The 22224-nt window shown below is 36.6% G+C and overlaps 1 long non-coding RNA gene across 1 annotated transcript; it reads right to left on the reverse strand.

The window, feature by feature from the left end:
- Positions 1–4528: 4528 nt before the first annotated feature.
- LOC113956472 lies at positions 4529–8882 on the reverse strand. Its single transcript, XR_003530862.1, has 4 exons — positions 8800–8882; positions 7953–8058; positions 6749–6839; positions 4529–4639 (listed from the first exon to the last, which is right to left on the reverse strand). It is a non-coding gene; the product is annotated as an uncharacterized LOC113956472 (long non-coding RNA).
- Between the last annotated feature and the right edge of the window lie 13342 nt (positions 8883–22224).

Here is a 22224-nt window from a genome sequence, read left to right on the forward strand (position 1 = left end):
TCTTGGCTGGAAATCATAGGATTTTAAACAAAATTCTGAATTCCATGCTGGAAAGTAGACCCTGTGGCTCAGCTATGCTACAGTCTTTTCTCAGATTTGATCCCTCAGGGAAGCACATGGTGCCAGTTCAAGTTCCTCTCCCAGGGGAGGTGGGGAAGGTGAATCATCCCTCTTCACAGAGAAGCCTGGTCTTATCTGGTGTGTGGAAATCTTTTGCCATACCTCAGAACAAGGCGGAAGCACAGGAAATCAATATTGTCTCTCATTAAACTGAAAAGGTTTCTACCACACTGTCTCAATTGTTTTCCTGGTCAGATAGTATGAAAATCTAAAGTTGGAATATGATCTGGATTGTTAAACCTACTTATTTTTTAGACATAAATAATAAATAAAGAAATAAAATACCTATCTCTAGTACTGGATAAATAGAGAAGTGAGATATGTGCCTTTCATAGGAACTATGAAATTATTGCTTGTTATGTAAACTGAAGCATGCAAACCGTAATGATTGCTAATGAAGAAACTTTCTAACAGTGAGTAAGATAAAAGTAACAATGTTACTTTTTTGTGTTACAGTCAAAAATCAAACCATTGTTCTTAGCAAACTATTAGGAACCTGTCTTCCTCTATCCTCATAGCATTGGTAGATATCTTCATCCTCAGGTCTGTTATTTTATTTGGAGATAAATACTTGAACATGAGATGCTCAGCCCAGAGTCTTTAAAGGCACTAACTACCATATCATCTTTGAGCCATCAGCATTTGAGTTAAAACGTGTTAAGTTTGAAGTGTAACTTCCACCATTATCTATCTATCTAAAACAGAAGTTTTTAAAAGAAACTGAGAATTATTAAACTAAGGAACATCATGACCTTTAGAGCTTTTTTGCCTTTCCCTTCCCCCCAAGTGTATTTGTGGGGAAACACTGATGTGATGTAACAATGAAATTGTGTGTAACATTGTAATTAAATACTTCTCTGTATAGAAGTTGATATTCCTCCCTGTTTTCTTGAGAGATGAGCTAATGCTTTTCATTCTTTTTGAAAACGGCTCACAAGTATGAGTGACAGAATTACCTTCTTTAAGTCAAAGGTACTGGCATAAGCAAGCCATATTTTTCCATACTCAAACTTTTTTTTTGAGTCCATAGACAAGTACTTGACAGACTCAATATAGAATTACTAGCTACATTATTCAGACTTCAAATTTGCTTTCAGATTGCAGCCTAAATGTGCACAAAGAGTTCCACAAAGTGTTGATTGAGAATTTCTGGACACGAAATATGTTCTAGCAATTCACAACTGATTGAAAAAAAACCCCACCAGCTGTAACTCAAATAAATCATTTTGTGGCTTGAATCAAGCATTTTTCATCCCTTTATTCAGCATGTAGCACGCAGATTAATGGATATGCTTCAGTAACTTTGACAGTATGTGTTCACTGAACAATTGGACCACCAAACAAGGGCTTCGTCGGTCTATTCTTACATCAATGAGATACTCAAAAGAGTTCCAGATTACTCCTTTCTCCAGCTCCACTCACAAGAGTTCACTCTGAGTTATAGACATTTATCTGACATGACTGATAAATTTGGACAATTATTCTCCCTCTTTCTAGAGATCCACTTTGGCCCCTGCAACTGCAGATCAATTGAATAATATTATAAGACACAGTGTGCATGGACAGCTAGAAGAATCAATGTAGTAAAAGAAGTTTAAAAGCTCTTCAGTCAGTTGAAAGTAGAGAGTAGAGCTGGCATCACTTTCAGTTAGGGAGGTATCTACATTTGTCAGTACAAGCTTAGGCTTTGATTTCCATAATTGCATACATAAAACTACATTCGTGCAACGTGTATGGACAACTGCTACTGTAATTGCACACACAGGCAGATTACCTACCCATTCTTTGCTCCTGCAGTTTCTGCATATATTTGGCAGTTATGGTCATTAGGCAGGCAGTTTTGGAAATCTGGCACATGTTGCAATTATTCAAGCAGTAAGTCCCAGCCCTGAAAAACCAGAAGCATAATCTCATCCAGGACAATCAAAGAAAAAGTACCTTTTCTTTCTGACTCTCATCAGTTCTTAGTTGTAACACAAGAAGGACTGCATGTTGAAGCTGACCCCATACTAGGGGTATGTATTCTAGGAGAGATCTCAAAACTAAAGACAGAAAGGAGATCTAAAGGATTTCTGAAGCAGCCACAACATAGCATTCATCAAGTGTTCAACCAAGGAAGCACTTATGGCATCTCTAGGGCACAAAGGCATAAAACCTCCAATCGTTTCCATATTGTAAGGATTCTGCAGGTGTTAGGTCAGACTTCTGAGGTGCTGAAACACTTTGACACTATATTCATCCTTATTCTGATCACTGTAAATAGAAGTTGAATCTTAGGGGTAAATGTTAGGATTCAGTGCTTCCTTATCACATATAGCCCAACTTGAAATAGAAAATTCTTTATTGGTTCAGCGCTGGAAGGTCACCACTGAGTTTAAATGCACAAAGGCAGTTCTTCCTGGAAGAGTTATCATCTACTATCATTTCATCCTCAGGCAATAGGTTTGTGATGCATGTTTTGTGGTGCATGTGTTTTCATAAATATTCCTGCAAGGGAGAAAAATCAACCTATATCCAGTATATGATAAGTCTAGTCCTTTGATACACTTGAAGTTGTTTATTTCAAGTTTTAATGACTTATTGCCAATCTTCTCAAACTTTCTCTGCTTTCTTCCAAGACTTCTGGAAAATTTGCTAGGCATATAGACCTAAAAGTAGCTCATTGTCCCTCATGTACTAGCTGAAAGTAGTCCTTTCCACAGGCACCCTGTCTGCTTGCAGAAGCTCCTTTTGTTCTGATGAAGCTCTGATTTACTACAGATTTCTGAAAATCCTGGGGTATAGTAAAGTCTTAAAATAAAACCATGAACACCACAGACATTTAAAAGATGTTTAGAAAATTGTGCAGGATAGATCTAGAGAAAACTTTTGAGAAAGAAGTCTCATAGTATATATGAAGATTAGCAAACAGGTTTCATTATTGTTATTATTATTACTAGTAGTAGTAATAGCAGTGGTATTTGGAAGGACAAAGAGTGGAAGCAAGACTTTACTGAAATGTCTCTGTAATGGAGAAGCTCTACGTTATCTGTTTGGTCTATGTATGTCCTATGGAGCAGCAGAGGCTGCTGTTTCTGTTTCAGGAGACAGGGGTGGGTTCATGGGGAGCAGTGTTTGCAACAGAGGCCACAAATGCCCACTACCACCATCTGGCACCATGTGTTTTTTACCCTGTCACCTGGTAATCAAGCTACATCTACTTCAATTGTGTTTTCCTGTGCATAATTGAAAAAGGTATCATACTCTCTAAAATATGTTTACAGTCAGCTCACAGATAGTAGAGTATGCCTTATCTTCCTTCAGGGGAAGGGGATTTAAGCAGAAGATGAATTCAATGAAAGGACAGGGGCTCTTAAATAAATAAATTTATGTGAAGGAACTGATATTCTCTATTCGTTCAAAGGCACATGGTACCATGTCCATCCATGGTGCATTTAATTTTAAGACTTTATGTTAAAAAGCTTTTATACAAATATTTGCAGAACTGAAGCCAATGTCCTTAAAAAAAAAGGAGTTTTAATTAAAAAAAATTAGATTCCCATAGCACTTAAGAGTTTTAGCATCTTGATTCTTAATTTTCCCCAAATTCCCAAGCTTCCCAACTGAGTGTGGGAAAAGTTTAGAGCTCTGTTTTTCAGAAGTATCTAGGAACTAGAATGACAACTAGTCAGTGCCTGAGACTCCCATTGGTTAGAATATTAGATTCCTAGCGTATCCTGAGTTGGAAGAGACCCATGAGGATCATTGACTCCAAATCCTGCCTCCACGTGGGGCAACTTAAAAGTTAAACCAAAAAAAAAAAAAATTGAACATAAAGCTGGGCATTGTTCAAACATTTATTGAAGTCCAGTTGGAGTCTTGGGACCATGATCACTTTCCTCAAGAGATTGTTCCAGTGTTTGACCACCTTCTCAGTGAAGAACTTTTCCATAATATCCAGTCTGAATTTCTGATTATGTAGCTTTAATCCATTCCCTCACTGGACACCAGAAAGAAGAGATCAACACCTGCCTCTCTGCTCCCTTCATGAGGAGGTTGTAGACAGTGATGAGATCACCCTTTAGGCTTCTCTTCTCTTAGCTAAATAAACAAAATATAGTCCTCTGCTCCTCATAAGTCATGCCCTCTAGTCCTTTTGGCATCTTTGTTCCCCTCCTTTGGACACATTGTAATCTATTATAGAGCCCCAAACTGCACAGAGTACTTCAGGTGAGGCTGAGCCCAGTGGTACAATCTCTTCTTTCAACCAGTTAGGTGTTCTGTGCTTGATGGATCCCAGGGGACTTCATGTCCTTCTGATCTCTAGGGCACTTTGTGGACTCTTATTGAGCTTATCATGAACCACACAGTTGCTATGGGATTTCAGGTGCTTAAATACTTGTCTGGCCATGAGAACTGAACCAAGGTTGTGGACAGAGCACTGGGCCTTGGCCTCAGCCTCTTCCTGTCTCTGAGGTCTGGCTGAGGGGCAGCGTATTCACAAAGGCTTCCTGTTCCACACACCCTCTGATGCCTGTCACTGTCCAGTGTGAATCAAGACCAGAGAAAAAAGGTTCAGGCAGCAGAAATAAGGGACAACTCTGATAATGAAGGTACCACTATAACCGACTTTATACCTTCTGGAAGAGAAGACTCATCAAGTTGTCTTAGTGTGTAAACCTCATCCCTGCATAAAGGGCTGTCAACCCACTGTGCTGGGTGAAAAGCAAGCTCCTACTGTTCGCATATTATCTTTGGATCAGTTACTTAAAAGGCGTTTCTAGTACTAAAATGTAAAAAGTGATGGTATTGTAATATATCATGATGTTTAAACACAAATGCTTGAATCTTTCATGGATAGCTCATGGGCTAATAATCATATTCCCCTGTAATAAGAATTTCTTACATAAGTAAGGGGAGGAGATTTGGACTGTCATCAATATCTGTAAGTTGTATAAAACTCTGAATATCACTGTCCTGTATTTCCATTTGTAAAATGACTTTGCCTGGACCTTTTGCAGAAGGATGTTCATTTACAGAAAGAGTCCAAAGATATAATGCTTCTTTGCCTTGCATTCAAAAGGTTCTCTTTGTTGAGGATCTTCACGGATTAATTTCTGAAATTACTAGTTTTATAGCAAACATTTTAGAGTAAAATGCAGAATTGTATTCAAGATTTCTTGCGCAAAAAACTGAAAAGAAACATTTCAGCAATTCTCGCTGTGAAGTATACTGTCTTGTAACTATATCAGCATTTAGTAAACCTTTATTGTTCTGCTATGAGTACATGTAAAAATGCCATAGGCAGTCTCATATGCTTTTTCCTACAAGCTATTAACATACGAATATATCTTATTTTTGAATCAAATTTGTATAGTAGAAGTTTTCATCCTTATCCTAGAGCATTGCACCATAAGGTAAGGAGAAGTGACTTATTTACAGCTCTGCTATGGGCAAGTGAAACTATAGAATTTGAATATACACATCATAGTTACCTCTCTGCTGTTCTAGACAAAAAAAAAAAAGCAAAACCACTGCAGAAAATTAACACTTAGTACTTTGAAAAAATGCTTTTCTTAACACATTCATTTACTGAATACATCTGAGATTGAACATGCCAATATAGTTTTATAACAAAAAAAATATATCTGAAATGTAGAAAAGAAAACATACTGAAACAGTTTTGTGCAAGGGCAAAAAAAAGATTTTGAACAGTTATTCTATTTTCCAGTTTCCAAAGGTTCTACATTAAATGAAAAACCTCACTCAGTAGCTCCTGCACTTGCCTGTTTCTGGTGTTAATTATCTTTTGTTTGCCTTTGATAATCCTGAGTTGGTATGCAGATAATGAAGGCTGCAGATTCATCTCAAAGTGTAAAAAACAATGGCATTGTCAATTCTGCATCACAACACTTTATAATTTATGAATGTTATCCACATTAAGGAGAATGCTAGACTTTTAAAATTACTTCCATGAATAGATTAAATTACAAGTATTATTACATTTCATTTTATTAAGTGCGTCTTAGTAGTTATTAGGGCAAATGAACATGTTCTCTCAATTACATAATAACATTAGAACTAAAAATTATGCATTGACACTCCCAAATGCATAATACGGCATTGTATATTAATCATCCCAAACAATATTTTTGGTTTATATGAAGACGATTATTACTTATTGAAAAATAACAGTCTTACTGATTTATTGCAATTCAGCCCAAAGAATGATTTTTCATATAAAAGCTTTGATTCTTTTCTGGATAGTTAATAATTTCTAGCTCCTAGAAAAAAAAATGTGAGGGTCTTTTAATTACTTTCTTTTATTAATCTAAGTACAATAAGACAAAGTTTATCATATATTTCATTTTTAAATATCCTGGACAAGACAGTGTAGCACACATTCAGCATATACCAATAATTTAAGAGAAGATTTGTTAATTTTTGCTTTTAGCTTTTCGCACATTGTAATTATTTACATGATATGGGTTTTCAGTTACATTTTAATTCCGTCAAACAATTCTGGTGGGCAGATATGCGGGTTGCCATGCTGCCTTTTATTCCAAGGAAAAACTTTCATCTAAGTAGATTAGCACTGTTTAGGGCATTGCTTAAGAACAGGAAAAGCACCTGACACTAGCATACTGACCTGAGTGGTAACATTTGAACTCACTGAAGTCGTAGGAGGATTGAGACCTTGCACAGTACAAACACGTGGGGTAGCAAAGCATTTTAGGCACCTGCAGTGCAACTGAAATACTTTCAGATACTTTTTCAGTATCTAATTTTTATTTGTCTGTGATATATGTATTAATTGCATTCCTTGTAAATGCATTTATTTTATTTAAATTGCCTAGATAACCATGTATCATTTTTTCCAGTATTTCTAAAACTTTGTGTGAATTAGATCTGGTAATGCACATACTGGTGTACTGTTATTTGCTTTGACAGAACTGGCAAATTTTTCAGCATGATTACTTAAGGGATAATAATTCAATCATTAAAAAAGCAATTTGTTTTCATTTATTGCATTTTACTATTTTGATTTGAAATTGAGGTTAACAAACATGCTGTCAACATTATTGTCTGATTTTGTCACTTCATAAAACATTGGTACATGCTGGACTGGTGTTTTCAGGGGACAGTTATTGACTTATCAGTAAAGTAACAAAAAGAGATTATTCTGGTATTATTCATATCAGCTACAGATTAACAGTCAATAAATCAGCTTTGTAAGTGAATACAAATCACTAAGTTTGTTGATCTAAATATTAAAATGTTAACATATGACTTCTTTATCATATGAGTCTTGAACATTCTGCACGATCTGTTCAATTCAGCAAGAAGAGCATATAAATGTTCAATATTACGTAGTCCTAGAGAATAACAAAAATGCATTTTAATTTGATACATTTTTACATGGAAGCTCTGTCTGAGAATTTAAATGTCCTTTGTGCTGCTTAAGACCAACTTTTTCCTCACATATTCGGCTCTTATGCTTCCTACCAGCTAGGATAGAATTTATGAATGTGATCCACAGAAAGCATGTGGAAATGTCTCTAACAGTGAACATTTAGAATCAGCAAATGCTCTAATTGGTCATTTCATGGGAGTATGTAGTCACTGTAATTAGACATTGTTTATATTAGCAATGTATTGGGTAACGTGAAATGACTAGGTGATCCTTTCTGGCCTAATGTTATTAACTAAACAAAGTAAGTTAGACTCTTTATCATCATTACATCGGATTAAAAATGACTGGAACTAATACACGTGCAGTTCACAAAATAACTAGCCTTCTTAGTTCCAATTAGTTCTCAATTAAATTGTATCAGCTGTGGTGTCAGACTTACAGATACATTAAATTGTCTTTGAATCTCTCTGATTCCTTTAGTTCTCCCTTGTGCCAGTAAGGAAGTTTCAGAAACGAAAGTGTTAACAGCTCCTTTGAAATTACTCCTATTTAAGAAGAAAAATCATATTACTTTCTTAATCTTTCTAATTCTATTCTCATAAGATGATCTTGGATTTGTTCCTTTAACACAGACTCTTTAGTGCAGTCTCGATTTCCGTATTAATGAATTGAGAAGATGACATCAGACTCTTAGGTAAGTGCTATAAACTCAGTCATCTGATTCTTATAGTAAGATGTCATGTGTAAAAAAACCCCCAATATTTTGTCCTTTCTTACATCAATGTTTCTTTGAAAAGAAATAGTTGGGTGTTATACAGGTAGCACACAAAAGACCATGTAGTAATTTGTAATTTACCTTTTGATCATCACAAGAAAAATTTCTACTGGGAAATGAAAGCCAAACATAATTCACTAAAATTACACTGAATGCCCTTTAATCAATACTGTTAAATCTAGAGTTTGTTGTTAAATCGATCCTCTCCTTTATAGAGATATACTGTCTTGATTGTTTTAGGGATAATTATTTCACAGGGAATTTTTACAATGATTAGTAGAAATGAGACAACAGTAAACTTGACTCGGAGCCATTGAATTACTGTGCTGCAGAGTGCATTTGTCTCTTCTAGTTTGAAGCTTACTGATATCAATACTGATTTATATCGTTTCATGCAATGATGTTTTCCTGAGAGAAATGAAGTGAAGCTGATTTCATTTCAGAAATGAACAGCCTCTGTGCTTGTTTTTCTTTTACGAAAGTGTCAGCTCTTGCCAATATAAATACTCACTGATGCAGATTTTCTTTGCTTTCCTGCTTTTATCACTTAGGCTGATTCCTTGACATACATCATATTGAAAAAGTCCAGATAAACTTTGGAGAAATAAAAAAAATGTTTAGACTAGAAAGACAAAGGTTGAACTAAAGAATTACTTAAAATAGTCTTACTGAGCTATTTCTATACATATGAAAATGCAATTTAAATATCAGAGATTTAAAAAGTCAGAAGTTTTCTTCTTCAGTTTCCATTTGTAAATGAAGATTCTTTGTAAGTCTGTGTGATTTTAACAGCTCGCATACCATAAGTCAATACAGCATTTAAAAAGATAGAGTCAGAGGGATGAGTTTCTATGGATGAAATAGATGTAATTGCTTGCACTACTCTATCGAAGTGAAACTGAATTGCAATGCATTACTCAGAAAAATAGACTTATGTAGAAGTTTGATTAACATAATAAAGTACATATTTTATGTATGAATGAATAAAGGATGGTAACTATAAAGCTTGAACTTTTGCAGTATGTATCCTGTCACCTAAACTTTTCATTAGTAAGAATATGGTGAATTATGTAATTCAGAGAACATCCCAACTAGAATGTCTTTTCAAGCAAGAAGTCTAATTGGCGATAGTTACATTTCCATGTAAAATGAAATAATTCTCTAACGAATAACATAATAAAAAAGTGTTTGTTTTTCAACCTTAAATTGTCATTAAAGCTTAATATCTAATGCAAGGAATTCCTTTAATTTAACATCAATTTTGGTACTACGTGTTTTTAAATGAGTGCTTAATATTAATTCTAACACATTTTCAAGGAACAAGGAAAAAAAGTTTTTAGTATTTATAATAAGAAAACATATTCTGAAATTGGTTATTACCTAAATGTTATAGAAGTGGAAATCTAGTTCAAATGATCATTTCAGAAATATATAATTTACTGCACTTACTATTGGCTGTAGCTTTAACTAGAAAATTGTACAAATAAAGTAAAAAAGCTGTTCTGAGAAACAGGAAAGAATTATTTATTGAAATATACTGAATGTTACATTCTTAAAATAGGAAACTCCAGCTGCCTTTTTGAGATATCTGGTACTTATTTATATCCTTAGATATTATTTTAAAACTATAAATTCATTCATATTTTTGGTAGCCAATATGTAAATTTTGTTTACCTTACTCTGCAGAATAAGGCATTTCTCATAGCAGTGATTCAACTTTAATTAATCAGGGATTAATTTAACCTTAATATATGCTTTATTTTAAATTGCTGCAGAGATTTGTTGTGTTTATCATCTAAACTTGGTCCAGGTTAAGATAATATGAACAGAATGGCCCAAACCACTGACTTCTGCTGTTACCAATGGAGGAGCGACACCGACAAAGCTCACAGGAGCAAAAACTGCTCTTATTCCTCTCACTCTGTTAGACCTGTGCTGCCTTCCAGGATGTGGAATGGCTATGTATGGTATTGTTGTAACTCTGGAATTTATGAAATGTATGTCCTTATTTGATGTACTACATTTGACCTAGCAGTGTGTACAATAGAAAGCTACAATATAAATCCTTTCTTAATTGCTATGACATATGTATCAATGAAATTAAAATATATGCAGTTTACTTTAGAAGATGAATCTCTGTCGGAGAGCAAAAAACACATTTGTAATAGGCTGTGAGTATGGTAAAGCAAAGTTTACTGTGCCTGGTCAGTACACAAATGTTATAAATGGGAATATTGCATCCATAAATGATTTCTTTCAGTGGTACGACATTTTATGAAATTTCACTTTGCAAATTCCCTTGGAATTATTTGTGGAGATGCATGTCAGTAGTTACTTTTTCTCCTGGAAAAGTGATAAGGCCAGAAGATACACTTTGGGGTCACAGGCCATGAGTAGCCTTATACATATTAACAATTCTGCCACATATCAGTGCTCCCAGGTTTCAGCAGTCTTGGGAACATTAAACCTTCTGTCATTCACAACCCTACTGGGTTTGATTCTGCTGAGGTTTAGTGGAATTATAAACACAGATGAAAATATGCAGAATATATTTCTTTTTTGAAGTGATTATAATGTGATGTTTCTGCACTGTAGCATTCATAATAAAGCCAACATGGTGTTTCGGTGCAATATGACATCTCAAGTAATCTTCTTAACAAGTAAGCAGTGTTAGACAAAACATCCACTGTTTTACCTGCTTTACTTAAAGACATAGAACAAATGGACTCATTCCTACAAACTTTAAAAAATCTACAACAGATGTTGCCTTCAAGTTTTCAGATTGTCATAGTTTTCAGACACAGTTTTGCCAAATGAAATAATCGAACATTTGTTAAGTTCTTCCTTACAAATAAAACAATAATATCTTAAGTAAGTAGTTGCACTTTTTAATCTATTGATCATTTTGAGCACCAAAGAAGATGACTGACAGTGAGCAACATTTACCTGACACCCTTGAACATTTCACAGAGACAAGTTGATATGAGTTTGTATAAATACTAATATTAAGCAGAATTAGCTTTGGAAAAAAATAAAGAAATTGTACTGAGGTGAAAATTGTCACTGTCAGGAGAAATGAAGTTATATCAGAGAACAAGTGACATACAATTTTCTCTAGAGTGTTTTTAATAAAAATAGCTTTTCTTTGAATATTTTGAAGTCAAACATGAGAGGCAATCTGTGCATTTGTCAGAGTTTGAGAGTGTGAAAAATTGCTGCCTTAAATCATTTAAGCTGAAAAGCAACTTCTTCCTGCTGAGATAATTTCACATTGACTTACCGTGCAAGCCCTTCAGGCATTCCCAGCTCAGAGCAGAAGTTTTCAAGGTAAAAAACATAGAGAGAGAACATGGTAGAAGCTGGGACAAGGATCAGCAGCAACTCCAGGCATTCAGGCAGATCTGACTTTGATTAATTAGAGAGTTACTTTTCCATTTCCACATGTACTGCCTGATGGAAAGGTAGAATGGACCAGGATACACAAACTTGGAGTTGACTCTGCTAGATATCAGCAGGTTTTGACATCCTCTGCAGAGCTTGCAGGATAGCTGCTTGGGATGAGTAAATTGCTGGAGCGTACTTTTAATTTATTAATTTTCCTATTGCAGAATAATTGTCTGAACTGAAATGGATTTGATTTTCATCTGTGAATAACCCGGTTAATGTAAATGTTTATGTTACGAGAATATACAACTACAATGTTTCATAATGAAGGCTCAGTTATTTGAGTGTTTTGTCTTTTATATGGGTTTGTTAACGAAGTACTTGATGTAAACTGCATGAGGCATTAAATGCCTCCATCTTCAGATATCAGAGCATATATAATGTTAAGCCAATTTAAAAAATATTTTATAAATGCAATTGAAAAAAAAATAAAAACACGAGTTCCTCTGATTATCAGGGGATTTATTTTAAACACAACTTATAAAATGTTCAAACACATATCTAAATGCATGCTCTTTGTTCTTTGACAAAGTATTTTTAAGGAAAAGTATAAAAAATACTAATTTTTTAAAATAAATAAATAAATACATAGTGTTAAAAACAGACACATAGTTCATAAAAGCTGGGAGCATTTAAATGTTATTCCAAATGGCATTGGTTACATTGACTGCTTGTGTAGCTCTTTGCTATGAACTAGTATTCAGAGGATCAGTTCATAAAACTCACGCATCTCACTTTGAACCTGAACTTCCTTCTTAAAACTTTCTTCTCCCAGCACTGCAGTTTTCCCAGCTGAGCCCTCCGCCCTGCTCTGGCCGGGCTGCGCAGCTGGCGGATTCACAGCACAGGCAGCGCTCCATGATGGTAATTGACAGCAATCATTATTATTCCCACACAGAACCAGGCATTAAGAAAATAACACTTAGTGGATTACAGGTTTATTCACCACCTGAATTAAATGTTGTGTGTTTTTTTTAATATCCTATATACCATTATTATTATTATTACTATTATTATTATTATTATTATTATAAACAGCTACTGATACATCGACCTGCACAGCTTGTTATTACAGAAAGAAAATGTTGTCATACAGGAAGTTTGCTTCCTGAGAATTTTGTTTTCATTATTTGTTTTCATTTCAGTTTGCTGTTGACTCAATCCCAATTGGTCTCTGGGCTGCCAACCACAGTTTTGAGGCTGTTCTTAGTTCTGAAGGATAATTTCTGCCTGGGTATCATCTATGTAATGATTATCCAAGTGTTATGTGGCTGCCAGCCCTTGCTGTTAAATTCACAGAAGTGGTAAAAAAATTACCATTTGCTTGCTAAATCCCCCTTCCACACTCTTAATATAGGATCTTAGTTATGTTCCATGGATCATCTGGGAAAAACAAATGTCTTGAGGTGGAGCTGACACTATTGTCCTTCTTTGTGTTCAAAGATGCATAGCTAGTGGTCCAGATGAGGATTGTATTGTTTGTACATAACCTGAAAGTGAGTATAGAAATGTACACTCTTCAAAAGATAATAGCTTAATGTAATATGGGAATGAGAGTTACCATTCCAGTTCCTTTCCATAAATGTTACTTTATGGAAATGATCAGGATGAGGATCTGCAAAGTTATTTTTTTCTGTGATGCAACATCCACAGATGATTTCAAAAAAGAAAGCTGGGGATTCTAAAAGGCAAAAGACAACAGTTCTGAAAAATAGGTATTTTGGTTTCAAGAGGACTTTTGTCACAACTGAATGTAGTTATCAAGCTCTATCACATTTTAAGGTTTAAATGTAACAAAACTACTCTTTCTGATGATTTAAACCCAGGAGGCTGAAGTCAGAAGTGATATGTAAGACAATTATTACATTGATAGGTTATTCATATTGCTATGAATACTTTTGTGGATTGATTCAAACTGTCCTGAGCATTCATCACACATTGATGAAGATATGGGGAGTTAGAAATAAGTGTGTGTTCAAAGAGTGGCTGTCTTTTGGCTTATGAAATTCTGAAGTGCTCCATGTTTCGGTTTTCTTCCTCGATTCAAGAGTTTTGTTTCCATGCTGCTCTTATACCAATATAATCTTTCTTAAACTATTAGAGTCAATTTTGAGGCAAGCTAGAGGGAGGGAAGAGGAAAAACAGTCATTATAAATACAAATTCAGTCGAAGTGATGCATCATACATATATTGAGACAGCTTCAGAAGGGTGTATGTTACATCCATATTCAATTAATGAGATATATTTCAATTTTTATTTAGGTTTGTATAAACGGTGAGGATCCAAACTATCACAAATAATTGGCTGTGTTCTGGTCCAAATGGATCCTAGTGCACAGTGTTATTTCTGAAAAATTCCTTAAAAATTATTCTTCCTACTGAAGAAGAAGCAGAACTAAATCATAGTTCATCAGTATCAAAGATCAGTATATTTTACACAGTCATCCAAAAAAATCAAGAAGAATCAGCTGGAAATTCATAGCGTAAAGAACTTGGTATTCCCCAGAAGTTTATACTTTTTTCTTGTTTGTTTCCAAGTCTTACTAGTGGATGCAGGAAACATAGAGTTGCCTGTAAAGGTATTCAAGTTGAGGTCACTACAAAGGCCCGTGGGTTTTATGATTTACAGGTGGAAATTCAACATAAATGTAAGGGCTTATTTGTCCAGGGAGATAGACCTACTCTTAATGGTCTTGGGTAATGTGCTGAGGAAGATCTCTGTTGCACTGACGTGGGGACACAACAGTAGACGTGGAAACTGGAATTCCTGTTGCACCAAGCAGTGATGGGGGGATCTGTGAGACAGTTCAGTAACTTCCCATACCTCAAAAACCGAGGAACTTAATATAGATACTGATAGTTTTCTTCCCTTTTTCTATATTTTATGCTCTGTCAACAGAGAAGTTGATTAGTTAATTCTGAATGAGGGAAAAGCCAGAGAAAACCAGAAGATCCTCTAAGATCCCAGAGGCATAAACATTATTTATGACATGCCATTTAACTGAGGGAAGTAAATGCTAATAAATGCTCAAAATAAAGAGAATAGAAATGTGATTTATCATAGTCAGAGATGATGGTTATTCATCAGAAATACCTATTTTTTCCTATTTTTTTTTTTAATTTTTCATTTACATAGTTGCTTAAGATGCTTTTGATATTGGTAGCTCAGGGAGGAGCAAATGCACACACTAAGGACTTGGAAAAGTTTCTGCTATTTGAAATTGCTAGAGATTTTATTAAATAACACCATAGTTCAGGACAAGCTGATGGCATTTCACAGTCTATTTCCCCATATTCCCTAAATGCTGATTTACCAAGAATCAAATGCATGTACACATACACATACTCTGGAGCATGTGTTAAAGCTGTGCTAAATATTTTCCATGTAACTTCCAGATGGTAACATTTTGCCAGAAAGCCTGGTACTTAGAAATGATAAATAAATAAAACAAACAGAATCTTGTGTTGTAATAAGGAGACAATGGAACAGCTGCAAAGCATGGAGTAAATTCAGCTTGACTTGCTGGGAACACAGTGGCTGGATTTTACCCAAGAGATATTAGCAACATTCAGATTCCTAAGGGGAACATTGTGAAGAGAAAAGAAGGGATCTCATCGGGAGGTCTCTTAGCACATTTGGAAAAATAAACACAGAAACTATGAAAAATAATATTTAAGCAGCAAAATCAGCATAGATTGTCCTTCTGCAGTATGTTGAAAAAACATGAACTTGTCTTGGGAAGAAAAAATAGTGAACAGAGCTTTGTTTTATTTTGTTTGGAGGGAGAATTAGGAAGAAGATGGAGGGAGGCTGGAGCTTGGGAAGGCAAACTGTGACAACAAAAGCCACCAAGTGAAGAAAAGAGAAACATTGAAGGTAAGGAAAGCAAAAGCAAAGAGGGTGTATCAAGTGTGTTTCTAAAGGGTGCTACTCATTAAAGAAAAGAAAGCCCCTCCAAGCTTCCTGAGTTATATTTACAAGGGCAAAAGTATCACATAACACAAATGCTTCTGTCATAAAAACCATTTTCAGTTCAAGCAACATTTGAGAGCAGTTCCTCACCACCAGTAGTTGTAACTACAAGTGCAGTAGTAAAAGCTACAGTAGGTGAAACAGTTCTGTCTGTTTTGCTTTGCCTTTCATGGGTGGGCTGTCTTCTGCTTATGGTAGTGCACGTTGATTGCTCTTTGCTGAATGTGGTATAGTAATAACTCACTGAGACTCGTGCTATTGATGTCCTCTTGTTATTGAAAGTGAAATATTGGGGCTTTTCTCTTACAAGGTAGTTCTATGTAATAAGGATGGACACCCTGACATGTATTTATGCTTTAGGCACACACATTTGTAAACAATGACCTGTGTAAAAACCAGTGGCAGTGATAAAAATGGAAACCAGTGATCAAACTTAGTAACTATGCATCAAGCAGGTAAATCACATTCCTGTATGATGATTTCCTCTTATTCAACTGGTAGGCAGAAATTTCTGAGTTGGAAACTGTAGTAGTTTAAGAGAAAGTAAAACAGGGTCAAGTTAATCTGTAGTCTCTTACGTTTTCGCTCAAATGCATGAAGGAGGATAGGCAAGAATTTCCAACAAAACCATCACTCTGACTTTGGCTTAACTGGGTTGACATGATCAAATGACTTTTTTTGCCTGGTATATGCTCCTCTGCTTTTTACATCCTTGATATCCCAGTTTATACATGTGTACATGCTGACTTCCTCCAGGACACCACAATCCATTGTGATAATTACACTGCTAAAGCTACCTGCTGTGTTAAAGGTCAGCAGAAGGGCCTTAGTGGTGAAGTGGCACTTGCCTATCAAAATGCAAAATACTGGGGTGAAAGAAGTAAAACTCAACTATTATACATTACTAAACTCTAGACATTCAAAGTCGAGTATATCATTCTCATGTACCAATACCCAGAGAAGAATGTCACAGCATGACTCCATCCTCGTGATGGAGACTGAAAGAAGAATGAAAAATAATGCAAAGTTATCTCCTTTTTGTTAAATCTATTGTAATCTTGTGTTCTTCCTCTGCTACTGCACAGAAATAAAGACATTTTAATCCCAGGGTACAACTGAGAGAAGTCCTGATCTAATAATTGTAAAACCTCTCCATCCGATATTTTAGAACTCAGAGTACATGTCACTTATGAATATTCACACAGACCACTAAAAGAATTATATTCTGCCTGCAGTTACAGGAAGGAAAGGAACATGATAAATTCTAAAGAGACAGCAGTATTTTATGGAAATATTGAGGGCATCCAAAACAAAATTCTTGCAGGAAAATTTTTCAGGAGAGGTATAACGGACTAGCAATTGCACCATTATGAAGCACATCTTTTAAAGGTAATGAAATACAGGAATTAATCTCAAATATAAGAAAAGTTGGAATTCTTCAAGGTAATGTGTTAATGTGCATGTTCCTGCAGGAGTATCCATGTTATTCAGCTAAGATATGGAATGCAAAAGCCTGATACAAACTTTCCAAAACAAACTAGAAAACCAAGCTAAACACAAATTTTTTTTCTTAATGGAAGACAAGTTTTTATCTGAAGAAGGAATTTGCCTCCTGAAAGCCTGCCCTGAGGTTTACAGTTAAGGTTAGCTAAAAATATGCATTTTACACTTATTCATGTCCCTTAAAATTAAGCAAACTGCAGAATTCCTTGAAAGCAAAGTAATAAATATTTAATAAGATTATTTTCCGCTGTTTTCTGACAAGTCATCACTTATATATAAAAAGGCCTAATCTCATCTTGTCAAGAAATGGACTTGTCCAATGGCAGATGTACTAACCCAAGACGTACTAACCTTCAGTAAGTTTGGAGGGCTGATTTTCCTCTGAAGTGAGAGACTTCTTGTGTTTACAGTATTTCCTGAAAAAATACTGTAAAAGTGGCTTTTCACGAGTTCTTAAAAATAGGGGTAAGGTAGTGCTGAGACCTCTAAAACCAGAGGCTGATGGCAGCTTACCTGCTACCACGATGTTGTTGAAAGGAAGAGAGCACTCTCTCTCTTTCACCTCTCTTCCTATTTTTCCTTCCTTTGAACCCTCCCCCTGGCAACACCGGTGTCCCTCCCTTCCAGAATTGTCCTGCTGATGCTGCATTGAGGGTTATTTTTGTCTCTTCTGTTCTCATTTAGCCAATGTGATGTCCATCCACAAGAAGGGCTGGAAAGAGAATCAGGGAAACCACAGGCCTGTCAGCCTGACCTCAATGCCCGGCAAGGATATGGAACAGCTCATCCTAAGTGTGATCACACAGCACCTACAGGACAGCTGGGTGATCAGAGACAGCCAGCAAGAGGGGCAGGTCCTGCCTGACCAACCTGATCTCCTTTTATGACCAGGTGACCCGCCTGGTGGATGAGGGGAAGGCTGTGGATGTGGTCTACCTGGACTTCAGCAAAACCTTTGACACTGTCTCCCATAGCATACTCCTGGAAAAGCTGGTAGCCCAGGGCTTGAACAGGGGGACTCTGCTGGGTTAAGAACTGGCTGGAAGGCTGGGCCCAGAGAGTGGTGGGGAACAATGCTGCATCCAGTTGGCGGCCGGTCACTAGTGGTGTCCCCCAGGGATCAGTGTTAGTCCCAGTTCTATTTAATATCTTTATTGATGATCTGGATCAGGGGATAGAGTCTACCATTAGCAAATTTGCAGATGACACCAAATTGGGGTGGAGTGTTGATCTGCCGTGGGTAGGAGGGCTCTAAAAAGGGACCTGAACAGGATGGATAGATGGGCCAAATCCATCAGGATGAGGTTCAACAAGGCCAAGTGCCGGGTCCTCCACTTTGGCCACAACAACCCCATGCAGCACTGCAGGCTGTGGACAGAGTGGCTGGAGAGCAGCCAGGCACAAAGGGACCTGGGGGTACTGATTGACAGCAGGCTGAACACAAGCCAGCAGTGTGCCCAGGTGGCCAAGAAGGCCAATGGGATCCTGGCCTATATCAGGAACAGTGTGGTCAACAGGTCCAGGGAAGTGATTCTTCCCCCGTATTCAGTGCTGGTGAGGCCATATCTCGAGTACTGTGTTCGGTTCTGGGCCCCTCAATTTAGGAAGGATATTGAGGTGCTGGAGAGTGTCCAAAGAAGGGTAACAGAGCTGGTGAAGAGTCTGGAGCACAAGTCCTTTGAGGAGTGGCTGAGGGAGCTGATGTTCTTTAGCCTGGAGAAGAGGAGGCTCAGGGGAGACCTCATCACTCTCTACAGCTACCTGAAAGGAGATTGTAGCCAGGTAGGTGTCGATCTCTTCTTCCAAGCTGCCAGTAATAGGACAAAAGGGTACAGTCATAAGCTGTGCCAGGGGATGTTTAAGTTAGACATCAGAAAGAAATTCTTCACAGGGAGAGTGATTAGACATTGGAATGGGCTGCCAAGGGAGGTGATGGAGTCACCATCCCTGGAGATATTTAAGAAGAGACTGGATGTGGTACTTATTGTGTGTCTAGTTGACAGGGTGGTATTGGGTCATGGATTGGACTCCACGATCTCAGAGGTCTTTTCCAGCCTGGTTGATTCTGTGATCTGTGAATCTCATCATACCAGGAACAAATCTAAATATGCAGGGTCTATCTTTTTATAGCTTTACTCTTGTTTTCTGTTAGTTTATCAAGTATTCAGGAAATTACTACTATCCTTATATTCTCTGGGTCATTGCTAGTCTGTTCTTTGTTTCTTATTTTTTGTAGTTTACTTAGTTCATTTAATTTTCTATTCAATTGATGTTATTGCTGATTTAATAAGCAAGCAAACTTCTTCCACTAGCAGTTCAGGTCCTTAATTTTAAACTCCTTCAAAGCTTCTTATTTCCTGGTTTTCTTACCATCCTCTTTTGAATGCTTGACCATTAGTTGATTATTATTTAATTTTATTTTAAACTGAACAAGAAAAAAAGTTTCCTGCAGTTTTGAGTCTTCTGGTGCTCTGAGTTAAAAAACAAGTGGTCATTACAGTTAAATTCATGTCAAGGAACAATCAGCTGCAATATATTTAGTCATGTTAGAAAAGGACTGTTATGCAATTATGGCTGCAAAAAAAGCTCTTCCAGAGATGGAACTATATATACCCACCAAAGCTAATGACCTTGACTAAGAGGGTTCACATAGTACTAGGTCTTACCTTCTACTATCACAACCTCCTTTGCACTTATATTAATGTTTACAATGCAAATGCTGTATCTATTATAGTAAAGAAGTAAATATTGTGTAAGCATGGACTCATCATATAAGTGGATGAGAGAGTGCTGGAAACTGAGGAGTATGTAGTACAGGTGATGCACCTTTTATTGCAACATTAATTTGTTCACTGAAATATTTTTAAATGTGTAGATTTAAAATAAAAAAGAAAATATTTTTTTACATTTTGCTTTGAATTTTTATACTGAATTTTATTGAAACATACTTTTAAAAATCAGTCATTTTAGTATTCATTTTTATCAAATTATAATCTTTTACCACTTAATAATAGAGGAGCAGAAGCTTTTTAAGCACATAACAACTGTGACAATTTGATGGAATTCAGTTTGAGTAATAATTTTATCAAATAATATATTTCTTTTAAAAAATGCCATTTATTAAAACATTATCCACAATTTAGGCAGAATGGTAAAGCAAATGTCATTTTTAAACACACGACCCACCTTTGCTAAAAGTGCAGCACAATCACAACATATTATAGGAAGTGTTGGCATGCTTTGGAAGATAGGATGACTCTATCAATAGATTATTAAACTTACAGATGAATGCACAGCATTTCTGAGCTAAATACTACTTATTCACTTCTTCCCATGCATCTCCATTGATTTTATGAGTTTTCATGGGTCTAACTTAAGACAGGATATGATTCTCAGCACCTTATGCATGAAGACACACTTTTGTGACATAGACTAAAGCATTCATAGACTGACAAAGAGCAACTTTTGCTCTCTTTGGACATCTTCTAGACTAATGCCCCAGGGAAAGTGTAGTCCTGGAGACAGGATCTGGCAGATACCAACATAAAAGCAAATTCAGCATGGATACTTTTAGGAAAGATTGGACGCATTCCTTTGGCAATCACAGATCTTCCAGTGAAGGATGGAAATAAAATTCCTTAAACTGAAATTCTTCTGTAGAAAGGAGACACAGGCAGAAGATGCAAAACATACTGAAATACAATTAACTATCAAGTATAAATAGTAGCAGGGACTGAAAGCAAATGTAAGGGTCTACTTACCTAATTTCAGAAATGGAAACTGTGACTCTCAGTGAGAAGGCCAGAAATATTTCTTTCCACACTTCAATTCCTCCCATAAAACTCTCAAGAAGAGTTTCTTCCAAGATACCTGCACTGTCTTCATAAAGCACCAAGCTTGTGATATTTCTCCTTTTGCAGCTAATTTTTATCTCTGTAGAATGTTTTAAATTGTCTTCTAAGATTAAAATGTTTACCTGGGAGGAAGATGAGTTGCATCCTCCACCTGCAGAAATCTAGAAAGCTTAGCAGTTCAGACTGTGGACTCAGCTAAGCAGACAAGCATCTACACCTGCTGATGGTCCAGCTACCTCTCAGAGAGGCTATATGGCCTGAATGGGACTGGCTGGAGCACAGACGCATGATATCACAATAGTGTCCAGAAGTCTGATTTCATTTAGTCAATGAAAGAACATAGTATTATGCATACAAAGTGAAACACTGTCAATCAAAGAGCCTGAGAGTGCTCCAGCCCTTGTGCCTCATAGACCACAAGCAAGGGCACCTGATGGGTAAATCACAGAATCAAGTGGGTTGGAAAAGACCTCTGAGATCATCAAGTCCAATCTATGATCCAACACCACCTTGTCAACTAGACCATGGCACTAAGTGCCACTTCCAGTCTCTTCTTAAACACCTCCAGGGACGGTGATTCCATCACCTCCCTTGGCAGCCCATTCCAATGCCCAATCACTCTTTCTGCAAAGAACCTCTTCCTAATGTCCAAACTAAACCTCTCCTGGCACAGCGTAAGACTATGTCCTTTTATCCTACTGCTGGTTGCCTGGGAGAGGAGACCAACCTCCATCTTGCTACAACCTCCTTTCAGGTGGTTGTAGAGAGTGATGAAGTCTCCCCTGAGCCTCCTCTTCTCCAGGCTAAACAACATCAGCTCCCTTAGCCCTCCTCATAGGACTTATTTAATTAAATTATTTAATTTACTTTGAATTGCTTGACACGAACTACACTCTTTTGATAACAGTTATGTTCAGTTTAGGTCTTTATGATGGAATTGAGAGGAAAAGGTAGGTAGGTAGGTCATAGTGTTGACTGATAAACAAGGTGGTACTTTCCCCTACACAAAACACCAGCTCCCTCAGCCACTCCTCAAGGACTTGTGCTCCAGACCCTTCATCATCCTCATTGCCCTTCTTTGGATACGCTCCAGCAACTCAATATCCTTCTTAAATTGAGGGGCCCAGAACCGAACACAGTACTCGAGATGTGGCCTCACCAG

This window comes from Corapipo altera, unplaced genomic scaffold, assembly GCF_003945725.1.
Source record: "Corapipo altera isolate COAL_440 unplaced genomic scaffold, ASM394572v1 1, whole genome shotgun sequence".
Classification (NCBI taxonomy): Eukaryota; Metazoa; Chordata; class Aves; order Passeriformes; family Pipridae; genus Corapipo; species Corapipo altera.